Source organism: Octodon degus, unplaced genomic scaffold (assembly GCF_000260255.1).
Source record: "Octodon degus isolate 3935 unplaced genomic scaffold, OctDeg1.0 scaffold00037, whole genome shotgun sequence".
In the NCBI taxonomy this organism is placed as follows: domain Eukaryota; kingdom Metazoa; phylum Chordata; class Mammalia; order Rodentia; family Octodontidae; genus Octodon; species Octodon degus.
This window is the reverse complement of record NW_004524613.1, coordinates 5593712-5604711: the sequence shown is the minus strand read 5'-3', so window position 1 is coordinate 5604711 and position 11000 is coordinate 5593712. Positions and strand designations below refer to the sequence as shown.

General features: G+C 45.6%; 1 pseudogene across 1 annotated transcript; it reads left to right on the top strand.

Moving 5' to 3' along the window:
- Positions 1 to 5827: 5827 nt before the first annotated feature.
- LOC101566004 lies at positions 5828 to 10284 on the top strand (annotated as a pseudogene). The gene is made up of 2 exons (XR_002821029.1): positions 5828 to 5897; positions 8467 to 10284. The product of XR_002821029.1 is annotated as a tyrosine-protein phosphatase non-receptor type 9 pseudogene (transcript).
- Positions 10285 to 11000: the final 716 nt, after the last annotated feature.

Genomic DNA, 11000 nt, shown 5'->3' with positions numbered 1-11000 from the left:
GAACCACCTAGAGCAAATGGTAAGCCAGCAGAGAGGTTCCCAGGCTTCCAGGCCAAGCAGCAGGAGTAGAGATTGCAAGCTCCTGTCATTTTCTGTGGTTACAGCTTCCAATTTTCAGCCCAAGTTATTCTTAGAGCCCAGATAATGCTAGCAGTTGCTGCTGTTTATATCAGCTTCCCAGAACCACTTATCCCCAAGACACACAGTCACACCCTCCCCTTGTGTGTTGGCCTCCCCACCAGGTACAGGCATCCTGCTGGCTCTATTCTTTGTGCTACTTGAGCTGCACACACTTGGGCACACACAGATAGGTAAGGGCCTGGATGATGGGCCCACTGCAGACTCTTTGCCAGGTAGCTGGGAGAGACAGGAAAAGCTAAAGAACACCCTAGGTAGAAGATACACCCACCGGGGTCACCATTTATATAGTGTCCAACTCCAGCCTCCAAACTATGTTAAAAATATAGATGAAAGGAGGTGCAATGGACGTGGTTAGCCAGACAGTGTGGAGTGAGGGCCAGAGAGGCCTGTGTGTGGAAGTCTGGGGAGAAGACCTCAGAGGAGGGCCAGACTGCCTGACTAACTATGCGAACTCAAGCTGATCTCTTTTTCTCTTGGAGCTTCAATTTTCCTCATAACATGGGCATAACCTTACTTCATTCTACTGGGATATAGATTTATAATATAATGTATGTAAAGAGCTGAGCCTGACCAAAAACAAGCACTGTCAATATTATCATTAATTTGTTAAGAGCAAGCAATGTTTTTTTTTTTCAGCTTTCTACCAGCATAGATTAGGTTGAACCTGGTAAAGTTAAGACTGCCTCTTCAAATCCTTGCTCTGTCACTTGTAAAATAAGTGACCTTCAACAAGTCCCTTCACCTTGGGATCTTTCTCTGTAAACTAAATATACAGAGTACCTGCCTCATAATAGTGCTGAGAAAAATAATGCAAACACAGTGTCTAACCCCTGATAATAAGTCAACAGTATGGGTCATGTATGGTGGTACCTATCCATGATCCCAGCACTCCAGAGGCTGAGGCAGAAGATCACCCTGAATCTGAGGCCAAGCCAGGCTACACAGTGAGTTCAAGACCACCCTGAACTACATAGTGAGACCCTGTCTCCCCGCCCCCCCCAAAAAAAAAGTCAACAGTGTGAAGAGAGCCACCCAAAGCTGAGCAGACTAAAGCACCTGCTTAGGCAGAGCACAGCAGCCAGACTTCATCCCCAGCGTGCCAGCCATGCCAGCCCCACCCCAGGGGTACACTGAGACGGTGATTGGGACTGGGAGTGATGGCGCCTACCTGTAATCCCAGTGCTTGGGAGTATGATAACAGGAGAATCACTATGAGTGTCAATCTATATAATGAGACCTCGTAGACCCTGAAGACCCTATCTAAATATATTTTTTTAAAAAGTGTGAAGAGAGGAGGCTGCAGTACTATGGTGAAGTCTCCTTGGATCTGTTACTCTGTGGGCAGAATTTTTTTATTGTGTCCAGGGAAGCCAACACTCTGAAGGAGAGGTCCCAGTGGGCCCAACATATGGAAGGGAAGTCCCAGGATCTTTGAAGACTACAGTAACTCTGCCCTACAAATCCAGTGCCACAGCTGAGGCCACACCTAGGTGCCAGGACCTCGATGGGCTTGGCCCATCCTGTGTCAGCTTCCCATCTAGTTCATTATGACAAACAACATTCTTTAATCCCCCAAAACTAGAGAGTCTATAATTGGTGAAGGGAGACAGGCACCAAGACACAATATTTAATAACAAAGAATACAGGGCCTTTGAGGGAGGAGACCTAGCCCCCCCTAGTGGAATAGAGTATGGGGGAAGAACTCCTGTCCCTAGTAGAAGACAAACTAGAGATGGAATGGAAGGGTGGGGTGAGCTGAGTGAGGCTCTGTGCTTGTTCTGGTGGTCATGGACAATCAATTTGATAGTGAAGAGGCAGAGAAGCTCCAAAAGTTAAGCTGGGAAGCCCACCTGATGGGTCCAGCACAGCCACATCTGTCTTCTGAGTATCCTTTAGGTGACCCTGCTTCTTCCCACATCACAGGGTATATGGTTCAGCTTCTTGTGAAGCTGGACTTTGTCAAGTGAAGGATAAGAGGCCTTCTCAAGCATGGTCCTCTGAGTTTTATGAATTAAAATTTTTATTATTATAAATATCTCAGTTTCCTTCTTCAGTGCCATTTTGTGGTAACAAAACCTGAAAATAAAGTAGGTGGGAGGAGCGTGCTGGGTTCAGAGGTGGACAGCGCAGCCTTGGCCCGGGTGACTGCTGGCTCCAGTGCAGCCGGGGTACGCAGAGGATTCAGGATGACCAACAAAGACCTTCCAAAAATAATGCTCAGTTGAATAAAAAAGACATTGAAGTTATGGCACAAGATAGGTCAATTCTAAAGATAGAAACAATATGAAACATATAGTCAAGCTTTGGAGAGCAAATACACATATCTTAACTCAAGTGATATAACTGGCATAAGGGCGTCTGAAGAAAAGCTAGAGAAACAACAGTAAGATATACACACAAGGAGAACATTCTTGTAAGGCCGCTAAGCAACCAAGGTCCTAGAGATGGCAAGAGTGCGCTACTCAAGTCCAGTATCTCAAGCGGGTCCAGCAACCGAGTGTTGCCTGGCCAAGATCAGTGGTGGTGGACTTAACAATCCACTTGTTTTTCCTAAAAATGAAAGGTGACTGGGACAGATTAAAGACAAATAGGCACAAGCCCCAGAGGAACTAAGTCCTGACAGAACAGTCACACTCCCCAGTCCAGACTTCCCTGACAGTCCAGTCTGAGAAAGCAGTGGTTGAGCCAAGTACTCATTTTCACACCAAGACGTACTTTTTTAGCCAAAAAAGCCACATTCTTATACTGTCTGGCTTGTAATGGTTAACGTCAAACTTACCAGACGGACCTTGTGTTTCAGCTTCCCCTTGTTTCAGAGGCCTGAAACCATCCAACTATTCTGAAGAAACGGCCTTCAAAATCTTCCCCTTCTAGAACATGTAGACACTCAAGAAATGTTTTTGTTAGAAGAAAATAGAGGGATAGGGATATACCTCATCAGAATAAGTGCCTTCCTGGCAAGTGCAAGGTCCTGAAGGAGTAGAAGGGGGAGGAGGAGGAGGAAGAGGAGGAGGAGAAGGAGGAGGAGGAGGAGAAGGATGAAGAGGAGGAGGAGGAGGAAGAGGAGGGGGAGGAGGAGGAGGAAGAGGAAGAAAAGGAGGAGAAGGAGGAGGAGGAGGAGAAGGAGGAAGAAGAGGAAAAAAAAAGAGGAAGAGGAGGAGGAGAAGGAGGAGGAGGAGAAGGAGGAGAAGCAGAAGGAGGAGGAGAAGGAGGAGAAGGAGAAGCAGAAGGAGGAGGAGGAGGAGAAGCAGAAGGAGGAATAGAAGGAGAAGGAGAAGCAGAAGGAGGACGAGGAGGAGAAGGAGAAGGAGAAGGAGAAGGAGAAGGAAAAGTCTTTAGTCTGTGGTACACTGTTTCTTCAGAGTCTGGAAGACTGAAACCTAGGAGACTCTAAATCATGAATCGAACATGCAAAAGTCCAGTGAAATGGATGATGTATTGAGAAATCTTGAGCACAGTGACTTAGAGGCATTGTTTGGCCAATAAGACTGTGGACTTCGTGACTGTTGTTGAACCTCTGAGTCAGAGCTCAAATAAGGTGAATTTTGTTTTGAAACAGTTTTAAGAACTACTTTTTTTTTTTTTTTTTTTTGTATTTTTAGGACAGGGTCTACAGGGTCTACAGGGGTCTCACTGTATAGATTGGACTTGTAGTGATCTTCCTGTTTCCAGCCTCCCAAGTGCTGAGATTACAGGTATGCGCCACCATGCCCAGTCTCAGTCACCATCTCAGCACGCCCCAGGGTTGAACTCCCTGCGCTCTGCCTAAGCCCACACTGCAATCCACTGAGCTATTTGGCCAGGCCTTAAGAACCACTTTTAACAGTCATGAGAGAATTAAATAACAGATGTCAATACAAGTAGCATAAATACTTAACCATTTAGCTTAGGCCTCTATATTACTTAATGGAGCCTAAATTAATGAGTCAATGGTTCTCTGAATGGCTGAAAAACTATAATCTTAATTAAGGACTGTACAAATGCAAAGGTATGATATCAACTGCTTAAACTGTTCAAAGTATTATAAATATTCATGTCATAACTAGATTGTAAAAGGATACTAGCTGAACTGAAACTCACTGCATTTTTTTTCTTTTTTGTAGTAAACTTAATGGAATCCCCACCCCATTCAACAGTCACATTATATATATATATTTGCTACCAGGCACATTTTAAAAGAGCACTTTCAGGCCAGTCAGATAGTTCAACAGACTAAAGCACCTGTTTAGGCGGAGCACAGTGGCTGGGGTTCGATCCCCAGTGTGCCATGCTGGCCCTGCCCAATTGAGACTTGGCACAGTGGTACATGCCTGTAATCCCAGTGCTTGGGAGGCTGAAAACAGGAGGATCACTATGAGTCCGATCTGTGTAGTGAGACCCTGTAGACCCTATACTAAATACATTAGAAAAAAGAAAAGGGCATTTTCTTTGGTATCAATGGGATAATGTGTTCCTCATTATTTTGAGGACTATGTGTTAACATTCTTGATATTAAATGTACCTTAATTGAAAAAATACAAATATCTCTATTGTTCTACTTAATGCTCTGGGTTGTTTTTTGGTTTTTTTTTTCCTGTTTTACTGGGGATTGAACCCAGGGCCTTGTACTAAGGCACTAAATTGTACAGGCTGGTCTCAAACATGTGATCCTTCTGCCAGAGTGCTGTGATTATAGGCATGTGCCAACATACCCAGCTCCAAATTTTATTTTATTTATTTATTGTTGTTGTTTTTTATGACAGAGCCTCGCTATATAGTTCACCCCGGCCTTGAACTCCCAGCAATCCTTCTGCCTCAGCCTCCTGAGTACAGAGATTATAGACGTGTGCTATAATGTCTGGCCATCTTTTATTTCTTAATTGAAATTTTTATTGATATAATTATACATTCACATGCAGTTCTAAGAGATACACCCTATACTGACTGTGACATAATTCAGCAATCTTGTTCAGATTTTCCCAGTTTTACATATGCTCACACACATCCATACACATACTTCCACTTCTATACAGTTTTATCACCTATGTTGTATCAATTTCCCTACCACCAGGCCAGTGAGATAGTTCAGTGCCTGCTTAGGCAAGTGCAAGGATCAGGGTTCAATCCCAGGCACCACATGCTACACTGGCCCGCCCCTGGGCATGCTGAGGTAGCCACCGAGACTGGGTGTGGTGGTGAACACCTGTAATCTCAGCTCTGGGGAGGCTGAAAACAGGAAGATCACTATGAGTTTGAGCTACGTAGTGAGACCCTGTGCCAAATATATAAAAAAATAAACAAAATTAAAAATAATTTCCCTACTACCTTTAAAACCTGGCAATCACCAAGCTATCTTTCATATCTACAATTATTCAAAATTGGATATAAATAAAATTATAGGGGCTGGTGAGATGGCTCAGTGGTCTAAAGCACCTACTCAGAACAAGCTTAGCAAAGCACAGGGACCGCGGTTCAATCCCCCAGCACCACATGCCAGCCAGCCCTGCCCCCTGGTGGGCTGAGCTGGCCACACACACACACACACACACACACACAAATAAAATTTTTAAAAAATAAATAAAATTATACATTATGTAATCTTTTTTGACATTAGCTTTTAAAATTTGGCATAATTCTCTGGAGATTAATCCAAACTGTTTCTTACATCAAGTTTGCTTCTTTTTATTGATGAATAGTAATCTGTAGCATGGATATGCCACAGTTGGTGCAGCCATTTAACTGTGGAAGGGTGCTGCCTTCTCCCCTGTGCCCTGTGGGTAAGGCCATCTGACCCCCCAACTCACCTGAGGGTCAGTATGATGCAGCTTCCAAGTTCTTGTTCCAATTTTCTAGGACTAGATAGCAAGAGCTTTCCAACCACCCTCTTTCACAGACTAGGCAGTAACATTAAGTCACTTAGGAGTATGCTAACACCTGGTCCTAAGGATAAACAAGAAGAATTTCATGGACTCCCTGGAGATTATGTAGACATGCAGGCTAGAGACCTGTATGTTGGTCCTGGCACAAAGCAGCAGCAAGACCCGCCAAACCCCCACCCCCAGCTTCGTTTTGGGCAGCTCCACCCTTTTGTTCATTCCACTCCAATTACACTAGCTTTCTGGGAGTTTATAAACTACACCAACTGCCTTCCGGTCTTGGGGACTCTGCATCTGCCATTCCCTCCACGTGGCCTCTTTCCTCAAACTGGGACACAGCTATCTCCCTGTTATCCTTCATGTATAAGCTCTCACCTCCTCAAAGGGATCTCCCTTGAGGCAAATTAAGTAAGGTATTAGGTAAATTAGGTCCTTTCTCTGAATATTTTCCCCTTCTGCTTTATTCCAATTTTTAAATTTATTTTATTTCTTGCTAAACTTTCTTCTTTATCACCGGTCTCCCTCACAACATCAGGTCTCTTTTGAGATTCAGCTTTCTCTCCAGAAGTCCACAGGGGCCACAACACATGGAAAAGACAGCCTGAGTCCTTGCAGAGTAGGCTGTCAGCTGGGATGGGGCAACGGCCCTCAAGAATCTTTTCTATGGGCCTCTCTGTTCTCTGCTGTCCTCCCCACGCTAGACCCAGCTAACACAGTGACTCCTATTTCTCTCCCACCCCTGCCTGAGCAAACCTCTGCTGGGCTCAGCTGAGCCAGGCTAACAATACATCACAATGCCAAGAGCTCTGGAGTCTGGCTGTCTGAATATAAATCTTCAGTGACTGTCTCTTGAGATAACACTTGTCCCATACAGAATTAAATAATACATACTTTTAAAAAGAAAAGGCACAGTGCTTAGAATATAGCATATAAGTGTCCTGCACATGAGCATTACCTTGTTTTTATTAGCATCATCACTAAGCTTAGTAGAATAAACGAGGAAAGTATGTATCTCTCTAATACTGAGATGATGAGGAAGAAACGGACCATTCCTAAGACTATGTGCCCTCATTCTTACCCTTAGGGAATCCTCTTCTGGCTTTGCTTTCTCTGCAGCCCCTTCTCCTTTTGACAAAAGTCCAGGTTGCAAGAAAGGCAGGACTTTAGCTTCTCTCATCACTGGTTTCAAGGTGACAACGGTTCTCTCCCACATATAGAGTTGGCCACCTTTCCCAACATTCCCTAATATGCCTGACTCTTTACAAATAGTCAATAGTCTAGGCCCAAGTCCTGCCACCTTCCATCCGTAGGCAGAATAAAAGCTTAGCTCCTCATCAAACAGCTACAAACATTCCATTTTCAAATATCCATCTCCCAAACCATGCAAATATGCAATGAAAAACAAGTTTTGCTATTAATCTGAGAAGTCACAATGAGATATAGCTGGGGATATAGCTCAGCGGGACAGCACCTGCCTGGCAAAAGTAAGGTCCTGAGTTTGATTCCTGGTACCCACTCCCTCCCACCAAAAAAAAAAAAAAAAAAAAAAAAATCAACAAGATCACTTCACAACCACCAGACTAGCACAACAACAAAAACCCTGAAAATTCTAAGTGTTGGTGAAGATGTACAACAAAGGCGATTCTAATACATTGCTGGTAAGAGTTCAAATTAGTAAAGCCACTGGGTAGAAAAATGTTATATTACCTAACATATCTGACTGCATATGAATATGGTCGTGACCTTTCCACTTAAGAAAGCGTCTTCTGGACTGTGCACAGAAAAATACTAGAAAGAACCCAAAGAATTACTCATAGGTGAATAGACAGATAAAATGTGATATTTTAATGCAATAAAACCAATAGAGGGTTGGGGAGATAGGTTGGCAGTCTAAGTGCCTGTTTGATAAGCGCAAGGACCCAAGTTCAATCCTTGGTACAGCATACCGTACCGGCACTGGCTAGTCCCGAAACTAGGCATGGTGGTGCACGCCTACAATCCTAGTGCTGGGGAGGCTGAGACAGGAGGATCACTATAAGTCTGAGCTGCATAGTAGACCCTGTACCAAATTTAAAATGTTTTAAAGACATAGAACAGTGGAAATAAATGAACTATATTCACCCTTATCTACATGGATAACTCTACTGATATCACAATGAATAAGAAAAGCAAGCTGCCCAAGAATACATACAGTACATTGTCATTTTTAGCCCAAATAGCATGGAAATAGGTATTGGGTCTTGATAAGAAATATCTATTAAAAGATTTATTATTTTTATTAAAATATTTAAAATGTATAGGATCTAGTTCAGAGTGTATACAAAAATTACTTCAGCCCTTCCCCCGTTGCGGCAGCGCAGCGCAGGCTGCGTCTGGCCCGGGCCTGAAGAGCTGTGGCGTAGCGGTCGCTGAGGGGCGGGCTGTTGCCCTCGGGTGCAGTGCCTGCGGCGGGATGGAGCCAGTGGCTGAGCCCGGCCCGGCCTGGTCCCAGAGCTGAGCCCGGAGGAGGAGCAGGCCACTAAGCAGTTTCTTGAAGAGATTAACAAGTGGACCGTTCAGTACAATGTTTCCCCACTCTCCTGGAATGTGGCGGTCAAGTTCCTCATGGCCAGGAAATTTGATGTGCTCAGGGCCATTGAGCAGTTCCACTCCTACAGAGAGACACACGAAAGAAGGAAGGCATCATAAAGCTGAAACCTCACGTAGAATCTCTCCGTTCTGAGATCCTTAGTGGGCAGTTCACCATCCTAAGTGTGCAAGACCCCACGGGAGCCTCCATGGCCCTCTTCACTGCCAGGCTGCACCATCCCCGCAAGTCAGTCCAACATATGGTCCTCTAGGCACTGTTTTACTTGCTGGACAGGGCTGTTGATAGCTTTGAGACTCAGAGGAATGGTTTGGTGTTTATCTATGACATATGTGGTTCTAATTATGCAAACTTTGAGCTGGATCTTGGCAAGAAAGTCCTCAACCTGCTGAAGAGAGCATTTCCAGCCGGCTTGAAAAAGGTGCTGGTTGTGAGTGCACCCATCTGGTTGCGAGTGCCCTATTCCCTCATCAGCCTTCTCTTGAAGGACAAAGTGCGGGAGAGGATTCAGATATTAAAGACATCTGAGGTTACCCAGCACTTGCCCAGGGAGTGCTTTCCAGAAAACCTGGGTGGATACGTCAGAATCGACCTCACCACGTGGAATTTCCAACTCCTGCCCCAGGTGATCGGCCACCCAGATCCCTTTGATGAGATCATCCTGTCCTCCTTCCCTCCTGCCTCAGACTGGGACTCAGTACATGTTCCAGGTCCCCATGCCATGACTATCCACGAGCTGGTGGACTATGTTAATACTAGGCAAAAGCGGGGGATCTATGAAGAGTATGAAGACATTCGTCGGGAGAACCCCGCTGGCACTTTTCACTGTTCCATGTCTCCAGGAAACCTAAAGAAGAATTGTTATGGGGACGTCCCATGCCTGGACCAAACTTGAGTGAAGCTGACAAAACAAAGTGGCCACACTCAGACAGATTACATCAATGCAGCTTCATGGATGGCTACAAGCAGAAGAATGCTTACATCAGCACCCAGGGCCCTTTGGAAAACACCTATCGTGACTTTTGGCTCATGGTGTAGGAGCAGAAGGTTTTGGTGATTGTCATGATCACACGCTTTGAGGAAGGTGGCAGGAGGAAGCGTGGCCAGTACTGGCCTCTAGAGAAGGACACTCGGATCCAATTTGGCTTCCTCACAGTGACCAACTTGGGTGTGGAGAACATGAACCATTATAAGAAAACAACACTTGAAATTCACAACACAGAGGAGAGGGAGAAACACTAGGTGACCCACTTCCAATTCCTCAGCTGGCCAGACTATGGTGTCCCTTCCTCGGCAGCGTCGCTCACTGACTTCCTGAGGGCCTTCAGGAGCCAGCAGAGCCTGGCCATCAGCAGCATGGGTGCCCGCTCCAAGGGGCAATGCCCTGAGCAGCTGCCCATTGTAGTCCACTTCAGTGCAGGCATCAGCAGGACAGGTACCTTCTGCTCTCTGGACATCTTCCTGGCACAGCTGGAAGAACTTGGCACCCTCAATGTGTTCCAGACAGTGTCATGCATGTGGACCCAAAAGGCCTTCAGCATCCAGACCTCCGAGCAGTACTATTTCTGCTACAAGGTCATCCTGGAGTTTGCAGAAAAGGAAGGCATGGTACCCTCTGGCCATAACCTGCTGGCCATGGAGGGTCAGTAACTACCCCACAGTGTCCTGCCTGCTGGCCAGCCTCCCTTAGACCACCCTGGACACTGCCGAGCCTTTAGGTTGCCGTTGGTTCTGCTGAAGCTGTGATCAGCCTCCTGTGGCTCCCAGTACCTGCGTGCACACAAGACAACCTCTTCTTTCCACCAGATCAATGTGGTGGGGTTGCCACAAGAAAGGGCCAGCAGTGATGTGTTTTTGACTCCTAGCACCTGCTATTGAACTGTGCCTTATTAAAACCAAATTGTGGCTATTAATATTTACCAGAGCCCCAAGGCAAGTAGCAGGGACCTCCTCCCTCTCCCAATGCCATTCTTCTGGATAGAGGTCTCCTGTCTCTCCACCTTCCCTTGCTAGGATTTGGTGGGAAGGTTTGAGAGCATTTATCTTCCTGCCCAGAGAGCTTGACCAAGTTACATATTCTAGAGATTGCCTGAGTGCCAAGCACGTTTATACATAGGGCGTGTAGTCTGGTTTCCTCCGTCCTTCCACGTGTGTGTGTGTGTGTGTGTGTGTGTGTGTGTGTGTGTATGTGCATATGTGTACTTCTGTGTCTGGGTCCATATGTATGTGTGTATATAATATATATTATATGTGATATTATGGTCGTATCCTATAAATACATATATACACACATCTCTCCGTAGACATTCCTGGGGCTCTGTGATGAAGGTCAAGCCTCCTCGCTTCTTGGACCCTGCTTTTAGCTGGACTGGCTGGGGTGGTACATACACACCTATCCTCCTTGCTCCCACCCAGGC